Below are 25,438 nucleotides of genomic sequence, written 5' to 3' on the forward strand. Positions count from 1 at the left end.
TACAGAAAAGATTAAGTCATTATCAGATATATTTAAGAATGTGACAACACAGAAATATTGTTTAATTCATCAGATTATTCGTCAGTTTTATTTGTGCAAACTCTCATGGAAATATCATTTTTCAGAAAGCTTGAAGGATGTTATTTGACAAAGAATCACTCAAGTTAAACAAGCCAGAGATGGTATGTCACTCTCCATAAGGAGAAACTAGACCCCAGTCCAGAGCCTCTCACCTAGCCAAATCAGTTCTCATGCTTCGCACTGACGAGGGCCAACAGCCCGAAACACCGTGTCTGCGAATTGAGATACTGATTTGGCTTCTATCATAAGTCATATTGCACGACTCGTTAAAGGGTTGATTGTGACTTGTAGGATCGCTACTTCCAACAGGTGGCGCTATAGAGTTAAGTCCTCTTTTTCTCAGAAGAGGCAATTTGCATATTCAAGTTGTAGGATAATATGTGATTTTCCTGTAACATGTGGTGATGAACGAGCACTAAAATGCTGGGGTGCTCATTGCTCGGGTCGAGTCAATTGGAATTCGCGGGTACTCGGACAGAACAACGAGCCCAGTATAAGTCTATGGGAGATCCGAGGATTTTTACTGTGATCCCCCCGGGGGTCATTTTAAGGTCTATAAATGTCTGAAAATGATGGAAACACTGCTGACATGACATGTGAACATCATGGGGATCGCCCCTGGAAGCATTTCTGACTCCTAGGTCACAGCTGTAAGCAATGTTGTCAGAGTTTCACGCCATTTTTACAGGTGCACCAAAAAACATGCAAAAACGAAACCAAAATGGATTTTGTTGGGAAACATGTTAAGGTACATCCTTTCCAGGGTAATGACTTGTATATAAGGCAAAATAATTAACCCCAGACCAAAATGTTCCTCCACCACTTGTGATATGTTCACACGCAGCGCTTTTGATGAGTTTTTCAATTTTAACATTGCTTTCAACCAATACAAATGCATTCACTGGGAAATGTCATTGTAACATTTAACAACCCTAGCTGGCCATGTGGTGTGTGACACATCTTGTTTCATTTATGAAGGAGAGACTCTGTGTACCTACAGGCCTGAGAGAGCAGAGCTCTGCTAAGGACATGGATAATGTGCCGGCCTGATGTAATGACTGTTTACCTTTGGTTCTTGTTTCTTTGGTTTATGAAGCAAATAAACCCACATGGACGTTGAAGAGAATGTGCCTCCTGTTTCCTCCTACTCATCTGAGTGATTACAATCCTTACAATGGCCACTGACACACATTCTACTACAGGCAACCCACCAGATGGAGACCCAACTTGGAGTCTCCACATTTCAAAAACATTTTTTGTAACATCAGCACTAGTAGCAACAGCAGGCACAAAAGACACCAATAACGCAAGATCAATACATGACACTAACAACTACATCCTCGCCAAGTCTGCGATCAATGACTTGTTCATTTTCATGAAAGTTAGTCCAGCTGCACTTTCAGAGGACAGCTGGGTGTGCTTATCCATCAGGACACCACCAGCAGCGCTGAAGACACGTTCTGTGAGAACGCTGGCTGCCAGGCAAAACCTCCAAGGCATGACAGGGAATCTCTGCCCACACTTCCATTTTTGAACACCAAAATGCAAAAGAGTCTAAATACCCCCTCATTCATAATGAGCTCAAGATATTCCTGCACAATCCTATCCAGCCATTCACAATGTATCAGACTTGTACTTTGTTCTGCTGGTGCACAGGTTGGTCTAAAAATGTGTTAAATCACCCAATAAAATTGCTTATGTCATTTACACTGCTGCTGCTGTTTTGTGATCAGGCCTTGATGTTCTCAGGATTGGAAGTCTAAAGCTGCGATGCAAACTGTGGCATCACTGCTGTCTTGGGGAAAACCACACTTAAGATTGTCTACAAACGTGTTTCAATACTCTAGCGTGCGCGTGCCCCTCTCCAAGTGGGGAAGCATCTGGCAAAACGTACTTTTGTACCATAGATCTTACAGAGTGGCAACCCAGTAGTCAGCACTATTTCTAACTCTAAGATTACATATATAATCTTTATGAAGTTCATGGTGTGTTGGTGGCAGGTTAACACTCAAGGTTCCTTCCTGTGTTGTACTAGATGACACAAAAATAGCAGGCATGTCCACTTCTTTAACAGCTGATGGGTTCTCACTCACCCCGGCTGTAAACAAGTGAATTTTCTGCTGAAGGACACCTGTGTGAGAACACTTGGCACGCTGGCATAGGAGGAAGAAGCAGCAAATGTAGTTCATCGGACAGCCAGTGGTTGGTGACGCCCACTAGTCTGCATTTTAGCCAAATGAGATTACAGACTAAGGCATAGTGATCGCACCTGTGCCGGTTCATGCATGTAGTTATATGTAGTAATTATTGCAATCTTTGCTTCTACTGAGATTTTTTTGCAAATTTGGCAGATAACGTTACTTGGGTCATCTTTTGCAGTGTCAAAAAAGGCTCAGGCAAGGCAACCCTTGTCGCCCCTGCAAACTGCAGACTAGTGATCGGTGCTGGCCACAGCCAGAGTTAAGGCTGAGGTTGCAGTGCTTGTCATGGTTGCATCACTCCGTTTCTGTGCGTGATGCTCATCCTGAGAGTTACCCTCCTTCTCTTATTGCCCTCACACAACAGTACAGTCCTGGTGTGCCTCCGGTTTTTGAGTCTCATCAGGATCACCTTCAACCCTGGTGGTTAATGTCTGGATTCTGCTCGCACCTTACTTTGTCTGGCCCTGATCTAACATGAAAAAATGTGGGGCATCTGTGCAGATGCTTTCCTGCTCTGGATCCTGTGAGTCTTTGGAGCAGACCTCAGATGTCCATGGAATAGAATGTGTAAACAGCTCTGCAGCATAGCCCATCTGTAGTTCCCTACAGTAAGTTAGGCATTTGGAAATTAGTGACGCGGGTGAAAACAAGGGTGATTGGAGTGCCACTTCTGAGGATTGTACTGTGTGTGATATCAAGGTGGAGGAAGAGGAGGCGAGGTCCCTTGATGCAGCGCTTGCATCCACTGGAACACATGCTCTTTCAGGGCCTCATCTATAGGATGTACAGCTGTGTGGCTGCCAAAGAGAGGGATTGGAGTAGCCCGACCAGTATCGGATGTTGTCAGTAGTCTTTGGATAGGACGAAAAAGTGTTTGTCCATTTGAGCTTTCATTAACATTAACACCTAACCCACACACATCGAACACCAAGCCTACTTCCCCTTTCCACCACTACCTCGCTTTTTCCCACTTATGTTGTATGTACACTCATGTTGTATGTACCCTTCATCTATTGTAAATTGCTATTTCATAAATGTAGGCCCACATCTGTCAGTCACATGTAATTAAATGAACAATCACTATTTATTTTCTTAGATAGTATGTCTGAACAACACTTTTATACCTAACTATTTTCAACAGGTAATGTGGCCTTCTGAGTCCTCACTGCAACACAGTTTTATCCCAAACAATTTGCATTGGCAAATACGGCCTCCTGGCTTAACCCTTATATTAGGCCTACTGATTTTTAAGAGGAAATATGTCCTCCGGATTCCTCACTGCAACACAGTTTTATTAGTAACAATTTGGATTAACAAATAAGGACTCCTGGCTGAACCCCTATGTTAGACCTTTCAATTTTTAAGAAGAAATGTGGCCTTCTAATTCTTCACTGCAACACAGTTTTATCCCAAACAATTTGGATTAGCAAATATGGCATCCTGGCTGAACCCCAATATGAATAAGGCCTAAAGATTTTTAAGAGGTAATGTGTCCTCCTGATTCCTCACTGCAACACTGTTTTATCAAAAACAATTTGGACTAGTAAATAGGGACTTCTGTCTGGTCACCAATATAGCCTAACGGTTTTTAAGAGGAAATGTGGCTTTCTGATTCCTCACTGCAACACAATTTAATCCAAAATTATTTGGATTAGCAAATACAGCCTCCGGGCTGAACCCAAATATTAGGCCTTACGATTTTTAAGAGAAAATATGTCCTCCTGATTTCTCATTGCAACACAGTTTTAACCCAAGTGATTTGAATACAGACTCCTGGCTAAACCCCAATACAAGGCCGAACAATTTTTAAGAGGAAATGTGGCCTTCTGATTCCCCACTGCCACACAGGTTTATCACAAACGATTTGAATTAACCACTATTTTTGTGCCAATGATTTTTAACATGAAATGTTGCCTTCTGATTCCTCACTGTAACACAGTTTTATTGCAAACTATTTTGATTAACAGGTAGGGACCCATGGCTCAACCCCTATATTAGGCCTATTGATATTTTGATATTTAAGAGGAAATGTGGCCTTCTTTTTTTTCTCATTGTAACAGTTTTATTCCAAACTATTTGGATTAGCAAATAGAGACTCCTGACTGAACTCCTATGTTAGGCCTAATGATTAATGTGGCCTTCTGATTCCTCACTGCAACACAGTTTGAATGCAAGTGATTGGGATTAGCAAATAGCGACTCCTTGCTGAACCTCTATATTAGGCCTAACAATTTTTAAGAGGAAATGTGACCTTCTGATTCCACACTACAACACAGTTTTATCCCAAACGATGTGGATTAGCAAATAGGGCCTTCTGGCTGAACCCAAATGTTAGGCCTTATGATTTATAAAAGGATATCTGGTCTTCTGATTTATCAGTGCAACACAGTCTTATCCAAAACTATTAGGAATATCCAATAGGGACTCCTGGCCGAAAACCTAAATAAGGCCTAATGAATTTTAAGAGGAAATCTGGCCTTCTTGTTCTTCACCGCAACACAGTTTTTACCCAAACGATTCTGAATAGCAAATGGGGCCTTCTGAGACTGCAACACAGTTTTAGCACAATCTAGTTAGATGCTGGAAGATTAATTTCACACAGGACAGGATCCTATCTAGCTAACTGACAAGTTCACTTTCAGCAGCTGTAGCAGGAGCAGCCCTTTGGCACTGTGACACTATGGAAATGGCAACAGCAAAACAAGATGTCCGCATTTTATGCGGACAGGGACATGTGACTTCGGCAGCCAATCACAAAAGACATTGTGTTATGACTTTATGGATGGTTTCTGTGTCTTGATTGGCTGACAGAATGTACACACATTAAGTTCTTAAAGAAAAAAAATAAAATTACACTCTGCAGCTCCTCTGACCTAGACACAGCCCCCTCCCCTCATAAGACACCCCCCTCGCTCATCATACAGCATCACTATCTTAGACAAAGTGAAAACAAAAGCATTAGTGGAAACGTGATCATTTACCGGTCTGATTGAATTTTGCTGACTTTGAGATAAAATGATAGTGAAACTGAACACGAAACCGATTGTACTACGTTAGTTCCAAATTTGAGATTTGATACAAGTTTGCTCATCTCTAGTAATTACCAGCTTAGGAAGCTGACAGTCCATTGAGGTATGTGGCCAGTTGATCAGGGGGTCACAACCTGGCTTCTCCAAAGATCTCTATGAAGCCAGGTGACTGGTGGGTTGCAGTCTTTGAATCATAGAATGTTAGAGTTGGCAGGGACCTCAATGGTCAACATGTTCAACATTCTGCTCAATGCAGCTCAGGATTCACTAAACAATCTCAAACAGATGTCTGTCCAGCCTCTGTTTGAAGACTTCCATCGAAGGAGAACTCACCACTTCTAATAGCAGCTTTTTCCACTGATTGAACAATCTTACTGTCAAAAAGTTTTTTCTAATATCTAATGTGTATCTTCTCCCTTTCAATTTCATTCCATTGCTTCTCTTGTTTCCATGTGCAAATGTGAATAAGGATGATCCCTCTATACTACTAGAGAGATCTCTCTACTGTGACATCCCTTCAGATATTTGTAGACAGCTATTAAGTCTCCTCTTAGTCTTCTTTTATGCAACGCAAGCATTCCCAGATCTTTTATCCATTCTTCGTAGGACATACTTTGCCGTCCACTCACCATCTTGTTAGCTCTTCTCTTAACTTGCTTCAGGTTTTCAACATCTTTTTTAAAATGTGGTGCACAGAACTGGACACAGTATTCCAGATTCAACCAGCTTTACCCACTGCCATCTCTGTTCCGACCTTATCTCACCTCCCGCTGCCAGAGAAATACTCTGGTGACAGTAAATCCTGTAGGGGTTTCGTGAGCCAGTGCGGTATACACCTCGAGCTCCTGGCTGAACGTTTTATCACAGAGCGGGCAAAGGTGGGATTCATAATTTCTCTGCTGTCGGACAGGGCATTGGAGTGGGCTACGCCGCTGTGGGAGCGCGACGATCATGTGGTGCAAAGTACTCCTCGGTTTCTGAGCACTCTGAAACAGGTCTTTTTAGGACCCCAAGTCACCCATGATATGGCGCTCCAGCTGCTGGCATTGACTCAGGGTTCGTTCATGGTCAGCCATTTTGCCGTCCACTTCCAGACATTAGCGTCTGAGCTGGAATGGTCAGATAAGGCCCTTATCCCGGTATTTTGGTGAGGGCTGGCTGACCATGTAAAGGACGCTTTGGCCACTAGGGAGATTCCCGCCACACTGGAGGAGCTCATAGCTATATCAACCCACATCGACCTTCGTTTTCACGAGCGACGGTTGGAGTGAGCCCAGTGTAGGCAGAGGTTTCGGCTGGCTCCCACTTTCACCAAACCTCAGGAATCTCCGATCCAGGCGTCCGAGTCACACGAGGCCATAGAGGCGTTGCATGCGGGATCTAAGTCCCGGTCCGCTCGTGCACCTATGGTCTGTCATGTTTGCCGGCAGTCAGGACATTTTTCCTCCAAGTGTTCTCAGCGGTCGGGGGGGGAACATCGGCGTCTAGTGGTAGTTGGAGGAGGTACACTAGACTCGGAGATGTTTTCCTCTAAATTGTCCTTCAAGGGGACAATAACCATAGGCCCATCCACTCTTACGGTAGAGCTTTGCCTGGACTCTGGAGCGGAAGAAAATTTCATGTCATCTGCTTTCGCCCAGCATCACGCAATATCCCTGGTTATGCTCGCCAAACCTGTGACAGTTCGAGTGGTAAATGGGTTGACACTACCCTCACAGATTACACATCAGACTATTCCATTCACTCTTTCTATGTCTCCATCACATCAGGAGATTATCTCCCTATTAGTCATTCCTGAGGGAATTGATGAGGTCCTGTTGGGGATACCATGGCTTTGCTATCATTCTCCTCATATAGAGTGGTCCTCAGGGAAAATTTTGGGATGGAGTAAATCATGTGAGGGTAGATGTCAGAGGGAGTGCGTTCAGGTTACTTCTACAGAGGTACCCACAGATCTTTCCTCTCTCCCCAAACACTATTGATAATATGTGGATGTGTTCTCCAAAAGGGCTGCGGAGACCCTTCCTCCTCACCGCCCCTATGACTGTCCTATTGACCTCTTGCCTGGTGCAGAGCCTCCCCGGGGTCGAGTCTATCCGTTATCTCTCCCGGAGATGGAGGCAATGTCCCAGTACATTCAAGAGAATCTGGCAAGAGGATTCATTAGGAAGTCATTGTCACCTGCAGGGGCTGGGTTCTTCTTCATGCAGAAGAAGAGTGGAGAATTACGTCCATGCATAGACTACAGGGGTCTTAACTCTATCACCGTTAAGAACAAATACCCACTACCCCTGATATCTGAGCTCTTTGATAGGCTACGGGGAGCAAGGGTATTTACTAAACTAGATCTGCGGGGTGCTTACAACCTGATTCGTATCCGTGAGGGGGACGAATGGAAGATGGCTTTTAACACCAGGGATGGGCACTATGAATATCTGGTGATGCCCTTCGGGCTCTGTAATGCCCCAGCCATTTTCCAAGACTTTGTGAACGACATCTTCCGGAAGATGCTCACCACCTCGGTCGTAGTCTATCTGGATGATATTCTCATCTACTCTCCAGATATTGACTCCCATCGGAGAGATGTTTGCAAAGTTTTTGACCTCTTACGGGCAAACTCCCTCTACGCCAAGTTGGAGAAGTGTGTGTTTGAGCAGGAGTCCTTGCCTTTCCTTGGCTATATCATCTCTGCCCAGGGATTGGCTATGGATCCTGCCAAGCTACAGGCTGTGATGGAGTGGCAAGAACCCCATTCACTTAAAGCGGTGCTGCGCTTTATGGGGTTCATTAATTACTATCGCCAGTTCATCCCACACTTCTCAACTTTCGTAGCTCCCTTGGTTGCCCTCACCAAGAAGGGAGCAAATCCCAAGTTGTGGTCAGAGGAGGTCTCCAAGGCCTTTCTCTTGATTAAGTCACACTTCACTAGCGCTCCCATCCTACATCGCCCCAATGTAGATAAGCCATTTATTATGGAGGTGGATGCCTCATCCATTGGTGCTGGAGCAGTCATCTTCCAAAAGGATGCTCAAGGTCGGAAGTAACCTTGCTTCTTCTTCTCCAAGACCTTTTCACCAGCGAAGAAGAATTATTCCATAGGAGACAGGGAGTTGCTAGCCATGAAGTTGGCTTTCTCAGAGTGGAGACACCTCTTGGAGGGAGCTCGCTTTCCCTTCCAAGTGTTCACAGACCACAAGAACTTGATTTACTTACAGACGGCCCAGCGGCTGAATTCTCGCCAGGCTAGATGGTCACTGCTCTTCTCCCGGTTCCATTTTACTCTCCATTTTCTGTCCGGGGAGAAGAACATTCGTGCCGATGCTCTCTCTCACTCTGTAGTGTCATCTGAGGAGGAGGAGGAGCCTCGGCTAATTGTCCCTTCTGAGAGCCTGAGAACTGTGGCTCCGGTTTTGCTAGAGTCTGTGCCCCCAGGCAAGACTTTCGTTCCATCTAATTTGTGACCGGAGGTTCTCTCTTGGGCTCACTCGTCCAGGGTGGGCAGACATTTTGGGACCAAGAGGACATCTGAGCTTTTGGCGAGGATGTACTGGTGGCCGCATATGGCCCGTGACGTTGGGGACTATATTCGGGCGTGTGTCTCCTGTGCCAAGAATCGGTCTCCTCGGCAATGGCCTGCTGGGCAACTTTACCCCCTGCCAGTGGCAGACAGGCCCTGGGAGATGGTCGGGATGGACTTCTTGGTGGGCTTACCCAAGTCTCGTAACTGCACCATTATCTGGGTTGTCACCGATCATTTCTCTAAGATGGTGCACTTGGTGCCGCTTCCACTGTTACCTTCTGCACGGGCCTTGGCGGCGTTGTTCATTAAACATATTTTCCGTTTACATGGCATGCCTGATAAGATTGTCAGTGACCGGGGTCCCCAGTTCGCATCTCGGTTTTGGAGAGAGCTCTGTCGTTTACTCAGCATAGAACTGAATCTCTCCTCTGCATATCATCCCGAGACACATGGGTTGGTAGAGAGGGCCAACCAGACTCTGGTGACATATTTGCGACATTTTGTCTCTGCTATGCAGGATGACTGGTCATCTTTGCTACCTTGGGCAGAATTTGCTCTGAACAACGCCGTAGCCAATTCCACTGGGCAGACTCCTTTTCTCCTTAATTATGGCCAGCATCCGTGTGTCCCTGTGCCCATGCCCGTGTCATCCACTGATTCCAGGGTGGCAGACTGGGCAGTGGAGGCACTTGACATTTGGGACCCCACACAGGATGCCATTCGGGCTTCCAAGGAGAGAATGAGGGTTTCTGCCAATGATCACCGGCGCCCCGCTCCGACCTTCGCTCCTGGCGACTTAGTGTGGCTCTCCGCCCGTAACATCAAGCTGCGAGTTGAGTACACTAAGTTTGTGCCTAGCTACATTGGTCCTTTCAAGGTTCTGGAACAGGTTAACCCTGTGGTCTACCATTTGGCTATTCCTCCACGCCTTGGTATCACCGACACCTTCCACGTTTCCCTCTTAAAGCCCGTCTATATGTCCCGGTTTTCTGAGTCATCTGCCGGGACATCGATTTCGTCCACAGATGAGTACGAGGTGAATGCTATTGTGGGGTGCAAGGTAGTATGTGGCAAAAAATACTATCTGGTGGACTGGAAGGGCCACAGCCCTGAGGACAGAACCTGGGAACCTGTAGAGCACATTCAGGTTCCGCTGCTCATTGCAGCCTTTGAGTGTAGTGAGGCCCAAGGAGGGGGGCCCTAGGAGGGGGGGTGTCATGGTTCCCAATGGCAAGGGAACGTAAGAAACATATAAGTAACGAACGAGCTCTCGGGTGATGGAAACTCGAGTTGACCGTGAGCTAAATCTACCACACAACTAACAGTAGCCAGGGAGCATACCTACGGCTTCCTATATGCCACGCGCCAGCCGGAGGACTAACTACGCCTGGTAGAGGAAGAAACAGACCTGGCTTACCTCTAGGGAAATACCCCAAAAGATGATAGCAGCCCCCCACATGTAATAATGGTGAATCAAGAGGAAAAGACATACACAGTATGAAAGTAGATTTAGCAAAGAGAGGTCCACTTACTAGATAGCAGAAGGATACAAAAGAGGACTTCACGGTCAACTGAAAACCCTTTCAAAAACCATCCTGAAATTACTTTAAGACTCCTGTGTCAACTCATGACACAAGAGTGGCAATTTCAGCCCGCAAGAGCTTCCAGCTACAGAGAATTACAAAAACTGCAAACTGGACAAAAGGTACAAAACAAAAGGACAAAGTCCACTTAGCTGATCAGCAGACTAGTAGCAGGAACATGCAACCGAAGGCTCTGGTTACAATGATGACCGGCAAGGAAATGACTGGAGAGCAAGGCTAAATAGGAAACTCCCAAACACTGATGGAAGCAGGTGAACAGAAGAAGCAAAGTGCAAACAAGTCACCAGTACCACCAGCAACCACCAGGGGAGCCCAAAAAGCGGATACACAACAGTACCCTCCCCTTAAGGAGGGGGCACCGAACCCTCACAAGAACCGCCAGGGCGATCTGGATGAGCCCTATGAAAGGCACGAACCAAATCCGAGGCATGAACATCAGAGGCAGTTACCCAAGAATTATCTTCCTGACCATATCCTTTCCATTTAACCAGATATTGAAGTCTCCGTCTGGAAATACGGGAGTCCAAGATCTTCTCTACGACGTACTCCAATTCACCCTCCACCAGCACAGGAGCAGGAGGTTCAGTAGAAGGAACCACCGGTACCTCATATCTCCGCAACAACGACCGATGGAACACATTATGGATAGCGAAAGATGCCGGGAGGTCCAAACGAAAGGAAACAGGGTTAAGAATCTCCAAAATCCTATAAGGACCGATGAACCGAGGCTTAAATTTGGGAGAAGAAACCCTCATAGGGACAAAACGGGAAGACAACCACACCAAGTCCCCAACGCGAAGGTGGGGACCAACACGACGATGACGGTTAGCAAACTGCTGAGTCCTCTCCTGGGACAATTCCAAATTATCCACCACTTGTCCCCAAATCCGATGCAACCGATCCACCACCGCATCCACTCCAGGACAATCCGAAGATTCAACCTGACCAGATGAAAAACGCGGATGAAACCCTGAATTGCAAAAGAAAGGAGAAACCAAAGTGGCAGAACTAGCCCGATTATTAAGAGCAAACTCCGCCAACGGCAGAAAGGCAACCCAATCATCCTGATCCACAGACACAAAACACCTCAAATAAGTCTCCAAAGTTTGATTAGTTCGCTCCGTCTGGCCATTGGTCTGAGGATGGAATGCAGACGAAAAGGACAAATCAATGCCCAACCTGGCACAGACTGCCCGCCAAAATCTAGACACGAACTGGGTACCCCTGTCAGAAACGATGTTTTCCGGAATACCATGCAAGCGAACCACATTTTGAAAAAACAGAGGGACCAACTCAGATGAGGAAGGCAACTTAGGCAATGGCACCAAATGAACCATTTTAGAAAAACGGTCACACACCACCCAGATGACAGACATCTTCTGAGAAACAGGGAGATCCGAGATAAAGTCCATAGAGATGTGCGTCCAAGGCCTCTTCGGAATAGGCAAGGGCAACAACAACCCACTAGCCCTAGAACAACAAGGCTTGGCCCGAGCACACACATCGCAAGACTGCACAAAAACACGCACATCTCGAGACAGGGAAGGCCACCAGAAGGATCTAGCCACCAAATCTCTGGTGCCAAAAATTCCCGGATGACCTGCCAGAGTAGAAGAATGAACTTCCGAGATGACTCTAGTGGTCCACTCGTCAGGAACAAACAGTCTACCAGACGGACAACGATCAGGTCTATCCGCCTGAAATTCTTGCAAAGCACGTCGCAAATCTGGAGAGACAGCAGACAAAACCACTCCATCCTTAAAGGGAACCTATCACCCCGTTTTTTTCGGTATGAGATAAAAATACTGTTAAATATGGCCTGAGCTGTGCATTACAATAGTGTAGTTTGTGGACCCCGATTCCCCACCTATGCTGCCGAAATACGTTACCAAAGTAGTCATTTTCGCCTGTCAATCAGGCTGGTCAGGTCGGATGGGCGTGGCTTCTTCCCCCAGATATTGCGTAGTTTTCCGTTGGTGGCGTAGTGGTGTGCGCATGTCCAACGTCCCCAATCCTGCACGGGGGGGTGAAAATAGCAGCGATGTCCGTTATTCCATTGGTGGTCGGTGGGCGCGGCCATCTTCCTTTGGCCGCGCGTGCGCAGAAGCGGCGCTCTGCTGGCCGCGGCTTCAGGAAAATGGCCGCCGCGATCTCCATCTGCGCACGCGTGGCATCCCGCGGCCATTTTCCTGAAGCCGCGGCCAGCAGAGCGCAGCTTCTGCGCACGCGCGGCCAAAGGAAGATGGCCGCGCCCACCGACCACCAATGGAATAACGGACATCGCTGCTATTTTCACCCCCCCGTGCAGGATTGGGGACCTTGGACATGCGCACACCACTACGCCACCAACGGAAAACTACGCAATATCTGGGGGAAGAAGCCACGCCCATCCGACCTGACCAGCCTGATTGACAGGCGAAAACGGCGACTTTGGTAACGTATTTCGGCAGCATAGGTGGGGAATCGGGGTCCACAAACTACACTATTGTAATGCACAGCTCAGGCCCTATTTAACAGTATTTTTATCTCATACCGAAAAAAACGGGGTGATAGGTTCCCTTTAAGGACACCAGCAGGTTCAGAATTCCCAGGAGAGTCAGGCTCAAAACTCCTAGAAAGAGCATCTGCTTTCACATTCCTAGAACCCGGTAAGTACGAGACCACAAAATTAAACCGGGAAAAGAACAACGACCAACGTGCCTGTCTAGGATTCAGGCGCCTGGCAGACTCCAAATAAATTAAATTCTTGTGATCAGTCAAAACTACCACCTGATGTCTGGCACCCTCAAGCCAATGACGCCACTCCTCAAATGCCCACTTCATGGCCAAAAGCTCCCGATTACCAACATCATAGTTTCGCTCGGCGGCTGAAAATTTTCGCGAAAAGAACGCACAAGGTCTCATCACTGAGCAGTCGGAACTTTTCTGCGACAAAACCGCCCCCGCTCCGATCTCGGAAGCATCGACCTCAACCTGAAAGGGAAGAGAAACATCAGGCTGGCGCAACACAGGGGCAGACAAAAAGCGGCGCTTAAGCTCCCGAAAGGCCTCCACGGCAGCAAGGGACCAATTGGCAACATCAGCACCCTTTTTAGTCAAATCCGTCAGAGGTTTAGCAACGCCAGAAAAACCAGCTATAAATCGACGATAAAAATTAGCGAAGCCCAAGAATTTCTGGAGGCTCTTCAGAGAAGTAGGCTGCGTCCAGTCGTAAATAGCCCGAACCTTGACAGGGTCCATCTCAATAGAAGAAGGGGAAAAAATATACCCCAAAAATGAAATTTTTTGAACCCCAAAAACACACTTTGAACCCTTTACACACAAAGAATTCTCCCGCAAAACCTGAAAAACCCTCCTGACCTGCTGAACATGAGACTCCCAGTCATCAGAAAAAATCAAAATATCATCCAAGTACACAATCATAAATTTATCCAAATATTCACGGAAAATATCATGCATTAAGGACTGAAAGACAGAAGGTGCATTAGAAAGGCCGAAAGGCATTACCAAATACTCAAAATGGCCCTCAGGCGTATTAAATGCGGTCTTCCACTCATCCCCCTGCTTAATTCGCACCAAATTATACGCCCCACGAAGATCAATCTTAGAGAACCACTTAGCCCCCCTTATGCGAGCAAACAAATCAGTCAGCAAAGGCAACGGATACTGATATTTGACTGTAATTTTATTCAGGAGACGATAATCAATACAAGGCCTCAGAGAGCCATCCTTTTTAGAGACAAAGAAAAAACCGGCTCCTAAAGGTGATGAAGAAGGACGAATATGTCCCTTTTCCAGGGACTCCTTAATATACTCGCGCATAGCAGCATGTTCAGGTACAGATAGGTTAAACAAACGACCCTTTGGAAATTTACTGCCAGGAATCAGATCTATGGCGCAATCACAATCCCTGTGAGGAGGGAGTGAACCAATCTTAGGCTCTTCAAAAATATCACGATAATCAGACAAAAATGCCGGAATCTCAGATGGAATAGATGACGAAATGGACACCATAGGAGTGTCCCCATGAGCCCCCCGACATCCCCAGCTTAACACAGACATAGCCTTCCAGTCAAGGACTGGGTTATGAGACTGTAACCATGGTAATCCAAGCACCAAAACATCATGTAAATTGTACAACACAAGGAAGCGAATCACCTCCTGATGGTCTGGAGTCATACGCATAGTCACTTGCGTCCAGAACTGTGGTTTATTACAAGCCAAAGGTGTAGAATCAATACCCTTAAGAGGTATAGGGACTTCCAGAGGCTCTAAATCAAACCCACAGCACCTGGCAAAGGACCAGTCCATAAGACTCAGAGCGACGCCAGAGTCCACATAGGCATCCACGGTAATAACTGATAATGAACAAATCAAGGTTACAGACAAAATAAATTTGGACTGTAAAGTGCCAATTGAAATGGACTTGTCAACCTTCCTAGTACGCTTAGAGCATGCCGATATAACATGAGCAGAATCACCACAATAGAAGCATAACCCATTTTTACGCCTATAATTCTGCCGCTCGCTTCTGGACATAACTCTGTCACATTGCATTTTCTCTGGCGTCTCTTCAGAAGATACCGCCAAATGGTGCACGGGTTTGCGCTCCCGCAAACGCCGATCAATCTGAATTGCCATTGTCATGGACTCATTCAGACCTGTAGGCGCAGGGAACCCGACCATAACATCTTTAACGGCATCAGAAAGGCCCTCTCTGAAATTTGCCGCTAAGGCGCACTCATTCCACTGAGTAAGCACAGACCACCTACGAAATTTTTGGCAGTATATCTCCGCTTCATCTTGCCCTTGAGATAGGGCTATCAAAGCTTTTTCAGCTTGAATCTCCAAATTAGGTTCCTCATAAAGCAACCCTAAAGCCAGGAAAAACGCATCCACATTGAGCAACGCAGGATCCCCTGGTGCCAATGAAAATGCCCAATTTTGAGGGTCACCTCGCAGCAAAGAGATTACAATCTTAACCTGCTGGACAGGATCTCCTGAGGAGTGAGGTCTGAGAGAAAGGAATAATTTACAATTATATTTGAAATTCAAAAACCGAGATCTATCTCCGGAAAACACCTCTGGTGTAGGGATTTGTTGTGAATTTGGTTTCTGGGCTCCCCCGGTGGTCACTGGTGGTACTGAACTTGTGTGCTTCATCGCCTCTGTTCACCTGTTTCCATCAGGATGTGGGAGTTGTCTATTTAGCCTTGCTCCTCAGTCATTTCTATGCCGGCCAACAATGTTACCAGAAGCCTTTCTGTTGCATGTTCCTGCTCCTAGACTGCTATCAGCTAAGTTGGACTTGTAGTCCTAAGTTTGTTTTGCATTTTTGTTCCAGTTCTCTGTGTTTGAATATTTCTGAGGCTGGAAGCTCTTGTGAGCTGAAATTGCCACTCTGGTGTCATGAGTTGATATTAGAGTCTTAAAGTAATTTCAGGATGGTGTTTTGAAAGGGTTTTCAGCTGACTGTGTAGTTCTCTTTTCTGTCTTCCTACTATCTAGTAAGCGGACCTCAATTTGCTAAACCTATCTTCATACTTCGTATGTCAATTTCCTCTAAAATCACCGACAATATATGTGGGGGCTACTGTCTGCCTTTTGGGGAAAATTTCTCTAGAGGTAAGCCAGGTCTGTATTTTCCTCTGCTAGGGTCAGTCAGTTCTCCGGCTGGCGCTGGGCGTCTAGGGATAAAACGTAGGCACGCTACCCGGCCACTGTTAGTTGTGCGGTAGGTTTAGCTCACAGTCAGCTCGAGTTCCCATCTTCCAAGAGCTAGTCCTTTTGTATGCTTTACTACGGTCTCTTGCCATTGAGAACCATGACAGTTTGGCCGGCCAAGGGTTAAAATAATTGGCAGAAGAAAGGAGAGAAAAGAAGTCTGCAGAGAATTTTTTTTTTTTTTTTCCTGAGTTTGCTCATTAGTTGATTCACTAGCATCTCTGCTTACTGCAGCCTTCGTCTCTCTCTCCTTCTAATCCTTGAATGGTTCTGATTTCACCTGATGAAAATGAGAGTTTAGCTACAGGTTTGAATAATCTCGCTATGAAGGTTCAAAGTTTACAGGATTTTGTAATTCATGCTCCTATATCTGAACCTAGAGTACCTTTGCCTGAATTTTTCTCCGGGGATAGATCTCGCTTCCAGAATTTCAAACATAATTGTAAATTATTTTTGTCTCTGAGATCTCGCTCCACTGGAGATTCTGCACAGCAGGTCAGGATTGTAATTTCCTTGCTCCGGGACGACCCTCAGGATTGGGCATTTGCTTTGGCACCAGGGGATCCTGCGTTGCTCAATGTGGATGCGTTTTTCCTGGCTTTGGGGTTGCTTTATGAGGAACCTCATTTAGAGATTCAGGCTGAAAAAGCCTTGATGGCCCTGTCTCAAGGGCAAGATGAGGCTGAAATATACTGCCAAAAATTTCGTAAGTGGTCTGTGCTTACTCAGTGGAATGAGTGCGCCCTGGCGGCGAATTTCAGAGAGGGTCTCTCTGATGCCATTAAAGATGTTATGGTGGGGTTCCCTGTGCCTGCAGGTCTGAATGAGTCCATGACAATGGCTATTCAGATTGATCGGCGTTTGCGGGAGCGCAAACCTGTGCACCATTTGGCGGTGTCTACTGAGAAGGCGCCAGAGATTATGCAATGTGATCGAATTCTGTCCAGAAGCGAACGACAGAATTTTAGGCGAAAAAATGGGTTATGCTTTTATTGTGGCAATTCAACTCATGTTATATCAGCATGCTCTAAACGTACTAAGAAGGTTGATAAGTCTGTTTCAATTGGTACTTTACAGTCCAAGTTTATTCTATCTGTGACCCTGATTTGCTCTTTATCGTCTATTACCGCGGACGCCTATGTCGACTCTGGCGTCGCTTTGAGTCTTATGGATTGGTCCTTTGCCAAACGCTGTGGGTTTAATTTAGAGCCTCTGGAAGCTCCTATACCTCTGAAGGGTATTGACTCCACGCCATTGGCTAGTAATAAACCACAATACTGGACACAAGTAACTATGCGTATTAATCCGGATCACCAGGAGATTATTCGCTTCCTTGTGTTGTATAATCTACATGATGTGTTGGTGCTTGGATTGCCATGGCTGCAATCTCATAACCCAGTCCTCGACTGGAAAGCAATGTCTGTGTTAAGCTGGGGATGTCAGGGGACTCATGGGGACGTACCTTTGGTTTCCATTTCGTCATCTATTCCCTCTGAGATTCCGGAATTTTTATCTGATTATCGTGACGTTTTTGAGGAGCCTAAACTTGGTTCACTACCTCCGCACAGAGATTGCGATTGTACAATAGATCTGATTCCGGGCAGTAAGTTTCCAAAGGGTCGTTTATTTAATCTATCTGTGCCTGAACATGCTGCTATGCGGGAATATATTAAGGAGTCCTTGGAAAAGGGACATATTCGTCCTTCGTCATCTCCCTTAGGAGACGGTTTTTTCTTTGTATCTAAAAAAGATGGCTCTTTGAGGCCGTGTATTGATTATCGGCTTTTGAATAAAATCACGGTTAAATATCAGTATCCTTTGCCACTGCTTACTGATTTGTTTGCTCGAATAAAGGGGGCCAAGTGGTTCTCTAAGATTGATCTTCGTGGGGCGTATAATTTAGTGCGAATTAAGCAGGGGGATGAGTGGAAAACCGCATTTAATACGCCTGAGGGCCATTTTGAGTATTTAGTAATGCCTTTTGGTCTTTCAAATGCCCCTTCAGTCTTTCAGTCTTTTATGCATGACATTTTCTGTGAATATTTGGATAAATTTATGATTGTGTATCTGGATGATATTTTGATTTTTTCGGACGACTGGGACTCTCATGTCCAACAGGTCAGGAGGGTTTTTCAGGTTTTGCGCTCTAATTCCTTGTGTGTAAAGGGTTCTAAGTGCGTTTTTGGGGTTCAAAAGATTTTGTTTTTGGGGTACATTTTTTCCCCCTCTTCCATTGAGATGGACCCTGTCAAGGTTCAGGCTATTTGTGATTGGACGCAACCCTCTTCTCTTAAGAGCCTTCAGAAGTTTTTGGGCTTTGCTAATTTTTATCGTCAATTTATAACTGGTTTTTCTGATGTTGCTAAACCGTTGACTGATTTGACTAAGAAGGGTGCTGATGTTGCTGATTGGTCCCCTGCTGCTGTGGAGGCCTTTCGGGAGCTTAAGCGCCGCTTTTCTTCCGCCCCTGTATTGCGTCAGCCTGATGTTACTCTTCCTTTTCAGGTTAAGGTCGACGCTTCAGAAATCGGAGCTGGGGCGGTTTTGTCTCAGAAAAGTTCCGACTGCTCCGTGATGAGACCTTGCGCGTTCTTTTCTCGTAAATTTTCGCCCGCTGAGAGAAATTATGATATTGGTAATCGGGAGCTCTTGGCTATGAAGTGGGCTTTTGAGGAGTGGCGTCACTGGCTTGAGGGGGCTAGACATCAGGTGGTGGTATTGACCGACCACAAGAATTTGATTTATCTTGAGTCTGCCAGGCGCCTGAATCCTAGACAGGCGCGCTGGTCGTTATTTTTCTCTCGGTTTAATTTTGTGGTTTCTTACCTACCGGGTTCTAAAAATGTGAAGGCGGATGCCCTTTCTAGGAGTTTTGAGCCTGATTCCCCTGGTAATTCTGAACCTACAGGTATCCTTAAGGATGGAGTGATATTATCTGCTGTTTCCCCAGACTTGCGACGGGTCTTGCAGGAGTTTCAGGCGGATAGACCTGATCGTTGCCCGCCTGGTAGAATGTTTGTTCCTGATGATTGGACCAGTAGAGTCATCTCGGAGGTCCATTCTTCTGCGTTAGCTGGTCATCCTGGAATCTTTGGTACCAGGGATTTGGTGGCTAGGTCCTTCTGGTGGCCTTCCCTGTCGCGAGATGTGCGAGGTTTTGTGCAGTCTTGTGATGTTTGTGCTCGGGCCAAGCCTTGTTGTTCTCGGGCTAGTGGATTGTTGTTATCTTTGCCTATTCCGAAGAGGCCTTGGACTCACATCTCCATGGATTTTATTTCTGATCTCCCTGTTTCTCAGAAGATGTCTGTCATCTGGGTGGTGTGTGACCGTTTCTCTAAGATGGTCCATTTGGTCCCCTTGCCTAAATTGCCTTCCTCATCCGAGCTGGTTCCTCTGTTTTTTCAAAATGTGGTTCGCTTGCATGGTATTCCGGAGAATATCGTGTCTGACAGGGGAACCCACTTCGTGTCTAGATTTTGGCGAGCGTTCTGTGCTAGGATGGGCATTGATTTGTCTTTTTCGTCTGCTTTCCATCCTCAGACTAATGGCCAGACCGAGCGAACTAATCAGACCTTGGAGACTTATTTGAGGTGTTTTGTGTCTGCGGATCAGGATGATTGGGTTGCCTTTTTGCCCTTGGCGGAGTTTGCCCTCAATAATCGGGCTAGTTCTGCCACCTTGGTTTCTCCTTTCTTCTGTAATTCGGGGTTTCATCCTCGTTTCTCTTCCGGTCAGGTGGAGTCTTCGGATTGTCCTGGAGTGGATGCTGTGGTGGAGAGGTTGCATCAGATTTGGGGGCATGTGGTGGACAATTTGAAGTTGTCCCAGGAGAAGACTCAGCATTTTGCCAACCGCCGTCGTCGTGTTGGTCCTCGTCTTTGTGTTGGGGACTTGGTGTGGTTGTCTTCTCGTTTTGTCCCTATGAAGGTTTCTTCTCCTAAGTTTAAGCCTCGGTTCATCGGCCCGTACAAGATATTGGAGATTCTTAACCCTGTGTCCTTTTGTTTGGACCTCCCTGCATCTTTTTCTATTCATAATGTCTTCCATCGGTCATTGTTGCGCAGGTATGAGGTACCGGTTGTGCCTTCCGTTGAGCCTCCTGCTCCGGTGTTGGTTGAGGGTGAGTTGGAGTACGTTGTCGAGAAGATCTTGGACTCCCGTGTTTCCAGACGGAGACTTCAGTATCTGGTCAAGTGGAAGGGCTACGGTCAGGAGGATAATTCTTGGGTGACAGCCTCTGATGTTCATGCCTCCGATTTGGTCCGTGCCTTTCATAGGGCTCATCCTGATCGCCCTGGTGGTTCTGGTGAGGGTTCGGTGCCCCCTCCTTGAGGGGGGGGTACTGTTGTGAATTTGGTTTCTGGGCTCCCCCGGTGGTCACTGGTGGTACTGAACTTGTGTGCTTCATCGCCTCTGTTCACCTGTTTCCATCAGGATGTGGGAGTTGTCTATTTAGCCTTGCTCCTCAGTCATTTCTATGCCGGCCAACAATGTTACCAGAAGCCTTTCTGTTGCATGTTCCTGCTCCTAGACTACTATCAGCTAAGTTGGACTTGTAGTCCTAAGTTTGTTTTGCATTTTTGTTCCAGTTCTCTGTGTTTGAATATTTCTGAGGCTGGAAGCTCTTGTGAGCTGAAATTGCCACTCTGGTGTCATGAGTTGATATTAGAGTCTTAAAGTAATTTCAGGATGGTGTTTTGAAAGGGTTTTCAGCTGACTGTGTAGTTCTCTTTTCTGTCTTCCTACTATCTAGTAAGCGGACCTCAATTTGCTAAACCTATCTTCATACTTCGTATGTCAATTTCCTCTAAAATCACCGACAATATATGTGGGGGCTACTGTCTGCCTTTTGGGGAAAATTTCTCTAGAGGTAAGCCAGGTCTGTATTTTCCTCTGCTAGGGTCAGTCAGTTCTCCGGCTGGCGCTGGGCGTCTAGGGATAAAACGTAGGCACGCTACCCGGCCACTGTTAGTTGTGCGGTAGGTTTAGCTCACAGTCAGCTCGAGTTCCCATCTTCCAAGAGCTAGTCCTTTTGTATGCTTTACTACGGTCTCTTGCCATTGAGAACCATGACAGGGATTTTAGGTTCAGAAATCGGAGCATGTATAACAAAATCTTGTAAATTTTGAACCTTCGTAGCAAGATTATTTAAACCTGCAGCCAAACTCTGAGGATCCATCTTTAAACAGGTGAGCTCAGAGCCATTCAAGGATTATAAGGAGAGAAAGGCAAAGGCTGTAATTAAAGCTGAAATACAACAGATCCAACTATGGAGCAAGCATAGAGGAAAAAGGGAAAAAAAAAAAAATTTACAGACTTCTTTATTCTCTCCTTTCTTCTGCCAATAAGTTTAACACTGGCCGGTCATACTGTCATGGTTCCCAATGGCAAGGGAACGTAAGAAACATATAAGTAACGAACGAGCTCTCGGGTGATGGAAACTCGAGTTGACCGTGAGCTAAATCTACCACACAACTAACAGTAGCCAGGGAGCATACCTACGGCTTCCTATATGCCACGCGCCAGCTGGAGGACTAACTACGCCTGGTAGAGGAAGAAACAGACCTGGCTTACCTCTAGGGAAATACCCCAAAAGATGATAGCAGCCCCCCACATGTAATAACGGTGAATCAAGAGGAAAAGACATACACAGTATGAAAGTAGATTTAGCAAAGAGAGGTCCACTTACTAGATAGCAGAAGGATACAAAAGAGGACTTCACGGTCAACTGAAAACCCTTTCAAAAACCATCCTGAAATTACTTTAAGACTCCTGTGTCAACTCATGACACAGGAGTGGCAATTTCAGCCCGCAAGAGCTTCCAGCTACAGAGAATTACAAAAACTGCAAACTGGACAAAAGGTACAAAACAAAAGGACAAAGTCCACTTAGCTGATCAGCAGACTAGTAGCAGGAACATGCAACCGAAGGCTCTGGTTACAATGATGACAGGCAAGGAAATGACTGGAGAGCAAGGCTAAATAGGAAACTCCCAAACACTGATGGAAGCAGGTGAACAGAAGAAGCAAAGTGCAAACAAGTCACCAGTACCACCAGCAACCACCAGGGGAGCCCAAAAAGCAGATACACAACAGGGGGGTAATGTTAGGAGTCAAGTTCCCACTGCTGCACAGGGGGAATCTCGAACAATGTCTGCTGCGGTTTCTCATTCTGCATCAGCCGCAGTGGAGCAGGCTCAGTGGAGACGTCGGTCCCAGCGTCTTGCTCAGTCTCACTCTGTGCAAAGGGTTACTGCTACTTTTCCAGCTTCTGCCATTGAAGCCAGTGCTGGGCAGTGGCGAACAGACGCTTTTGGGACTAAGTCCTGCTTTTCTCCTTCTGAGCATGCCCAGGGCAAGATCTCCCATTGGAGATCGAGGGTAACATGCTCAGATACTGCAGCAGATCCCATTGGTCCTCCAGGAAGGTCATGAAGGTGCTCAACTTCTGTGGCAGCCTCCCATTGGTCCTTCTGGGAAGGTCCTGTACATGCTGCAGCTATAAAAGTTTTGCTATGTCCCCAACTGTTATCTGACCACGTGACTCAACAATGACTCGACTGTCAGCTTGAATAGTTGCCCCTCCTGCTTCCACTATAGCTCTAGCCACTCCTCCGTTGTGCTCTAATCCAGAGTTGGCAGCATTAACAATAGCGTCCGTTTCCCTTGTTGTTATGTCACCCTTGTGTCAGGGAACATTAGTAAAGCCTGTTTACTTCCCAAAGAAGTATTGGCCATTAATGGTCATACTGGGCAACAAGGATTTGGTAGTATGGTGTGTAGCCTTCGTCATTACTGGGCAGCAAGGATTTGGTAGTATGGTGTGTAGCCTTCGTCTAAGATGTTCACCATCAGAATTAGCACATTTGCCATCCACAAAATGGCCACCGCCAGAATTACATTTGCCATCCACAAAATGGCTGCCATCAGAATTAACAGATTTGCCATCCACAAAATGGCCGCCGTCAGAATTACATTTGCCATCCACAAAATGGCTGCCATCAGAATTAACAGATTTGCCATCCACAAAATGGCCGCCGTCAGAATTACATTTGCCATCCACAAAATGGCTGCCATCAGAATTAACACATTTGCAATCCACAAAATGGCTGCCACCAGAATTAGCACATTTGCCATCCACAAAATGGCTGCCACCAGAATTAGCACATTTGCCATCCACAAAATGGCTGCTGGATTTAACACATGGCCCATCCACAAAATGGCTTAAACCGGAGGTAGGACATGGCTCTGTGCCACCTTTATACAGTGGTGATGACCGCTCACAGGATACATTTTTGTAATACACATAATTCAAAACTCTGTCCTATTTATTCCTTTCCTCTTCTATCCAATTTTCTCTATACAGACTTTCAGAGACTCATTTCCATGCCCTAGCAGTAGACAACAATCCATTATCTTCTAGGATACCTTTACTTTTTTTCAAGACAATCTTCCACTCCAGGGGCTGTAACCTTCCCCCTTCTGGAATTCTACACAACTTCATAAGCTTTTTACATTGTTCAGAGTGGGCATCAACGTGGGTGGATCCATGAGGTCATCAGGCTGGGTATCACCTTGGATGCCAGCACATGGTGTGTGGTGAAACAGGAAATGGCAGCCATTTTTATTGTCACTCTTTGATGATCTTGGATACCAGCACATGGTGTGTGGTGAAACAGGAAATGACAGCCATCTTTAGTGTCACATTTTGATCTGTGCAAGCTTATGTAATGTTAAACAATACACTTCATGGGTCATTTCTCTCAATCTCTTATGTCTTGAGGTTAATTAAGTATTTTATCTTATGGCTCTCCTCAACACTCCCATTCAGCAGATGTAATTTTAGGTTTTCTTGCCCAGATGTAGAATCTTGCATTTCTCTTTTAAATACTTTTGTATTTGTTGCTGCCCATTGTTTGAGCTTATCTTGATCCTTCTGAATCCTTTCTCTGTCTTCTTTGTGTTAGCTATCACTGCTAGGTTTGTGTCATGTGAAAATTTGATCAGTCTACCTTAAGGGTACTGTCACACTCTGCAACTTTCCAACGATCACGACCAGCGATACGACCCGGCCGCGATCGTTGGAAAGTCGTTGTGTGGTCGCTGGGGAGCTGTCACACAGACCGCTCTCCAGCAACCAACGATGCCGAAGGCCCCGGGTAACCAGGGTAAACATCGGGTTACTAAGCGCAGGGCCGCGCTTAGTAACCCGATGTTTACCCTGGTTACCATCGTAAAAGTAAAAAAAAAAAAACAGTACATACTCACATTCCGGTGTCCTTCAGGTCCCTTGCTGTCTGCTTCCCGCACTGACTGAGTGCCACCGTAAAGTGAAAGCAGATCACAGCGGTGACGTCACCGCTGTGCTCTGTACTGCCTTACGGCCGGGAGTCAGTCAGAGCGGGAAGCAGACGGCAAGGGACCTGAAGGACACCGGAATGTCAGTATGTACTGTTTGTTTTTTTTACTTTTACGATGGTAACCAGGGGAAACATCGGGTTACTACGTGCAGCCCTGCACTTAGTAACCCGATGTTTACCCTGGTTACAAGCGAACGCATCGCTGGATCGCTGTCACACACAACGATCCAGCGATGACAGCGGGAGATCCAGCGACTAAAGAAAGTTCCAAACGATCTGCTACGACGTACGATTCTCAGCAGGGTCCCTGATCGCTGCTGCGTGTCAGACACAGCGATATCATATGGATATTGCTGGAACGTCATGGATCGTACCGTCGTAGCGATCAAAGTGCCACTGTGTGACAGTACCCTAAGTTTCCTTATCTACATCAGTTACAGAAATGTTGAACAACACTGGAGCCAGGACAGAGCCTTGTGGAACCCCACTTGAAACATTCTTGAAATTGGATGTGCAACCATTTATTACTACTCTTTGAGTATGGTCACTGGGCAAGTTATGAATCCACTTAACCGCAGCCTTCTCAATCCTATACTTGGTCATTTTTTCAAAAAGGATATCATGGGATACTTCATCAAATTCTTTGCTAAAGCCGAGATAAGCTATATCTACCGCATTTCCCTGATCCACCTTGATCAGTGATTCCATCATGGAAGAATAGAAGAAAATTAAATTAGTCTGACATGACTTGTTTGCTACAAACCCATGCTGGATTTGGTTAATTACTGTATTCTTATCCAAGTACTTAAATGCATGTTGTTTAATAATTTGTTCAAAGAACTTTCCTGCTACAGAGGTAAGACTCACTGACCTGTAATTTCCTTACTCCATCTTCTTTAATTTTTTGAAGATAGAGACAA

Source organism: Ranitomeya variabilis, chromosome 1 (assembly GCF_051348905.1).
Source record: "Ranitomeya variabilis isolate aRanVar5 chromosome 1, aRanVar5.hap1, whole genome shotgun sequence".
In the NCBI taxonomy this organism is placed as follows: Eukaryota; Metazoa; Chordata; class Amphibia; order Anura; family Dendrobatidae; genus Ranitomeya; species Ranitomeya variabilis.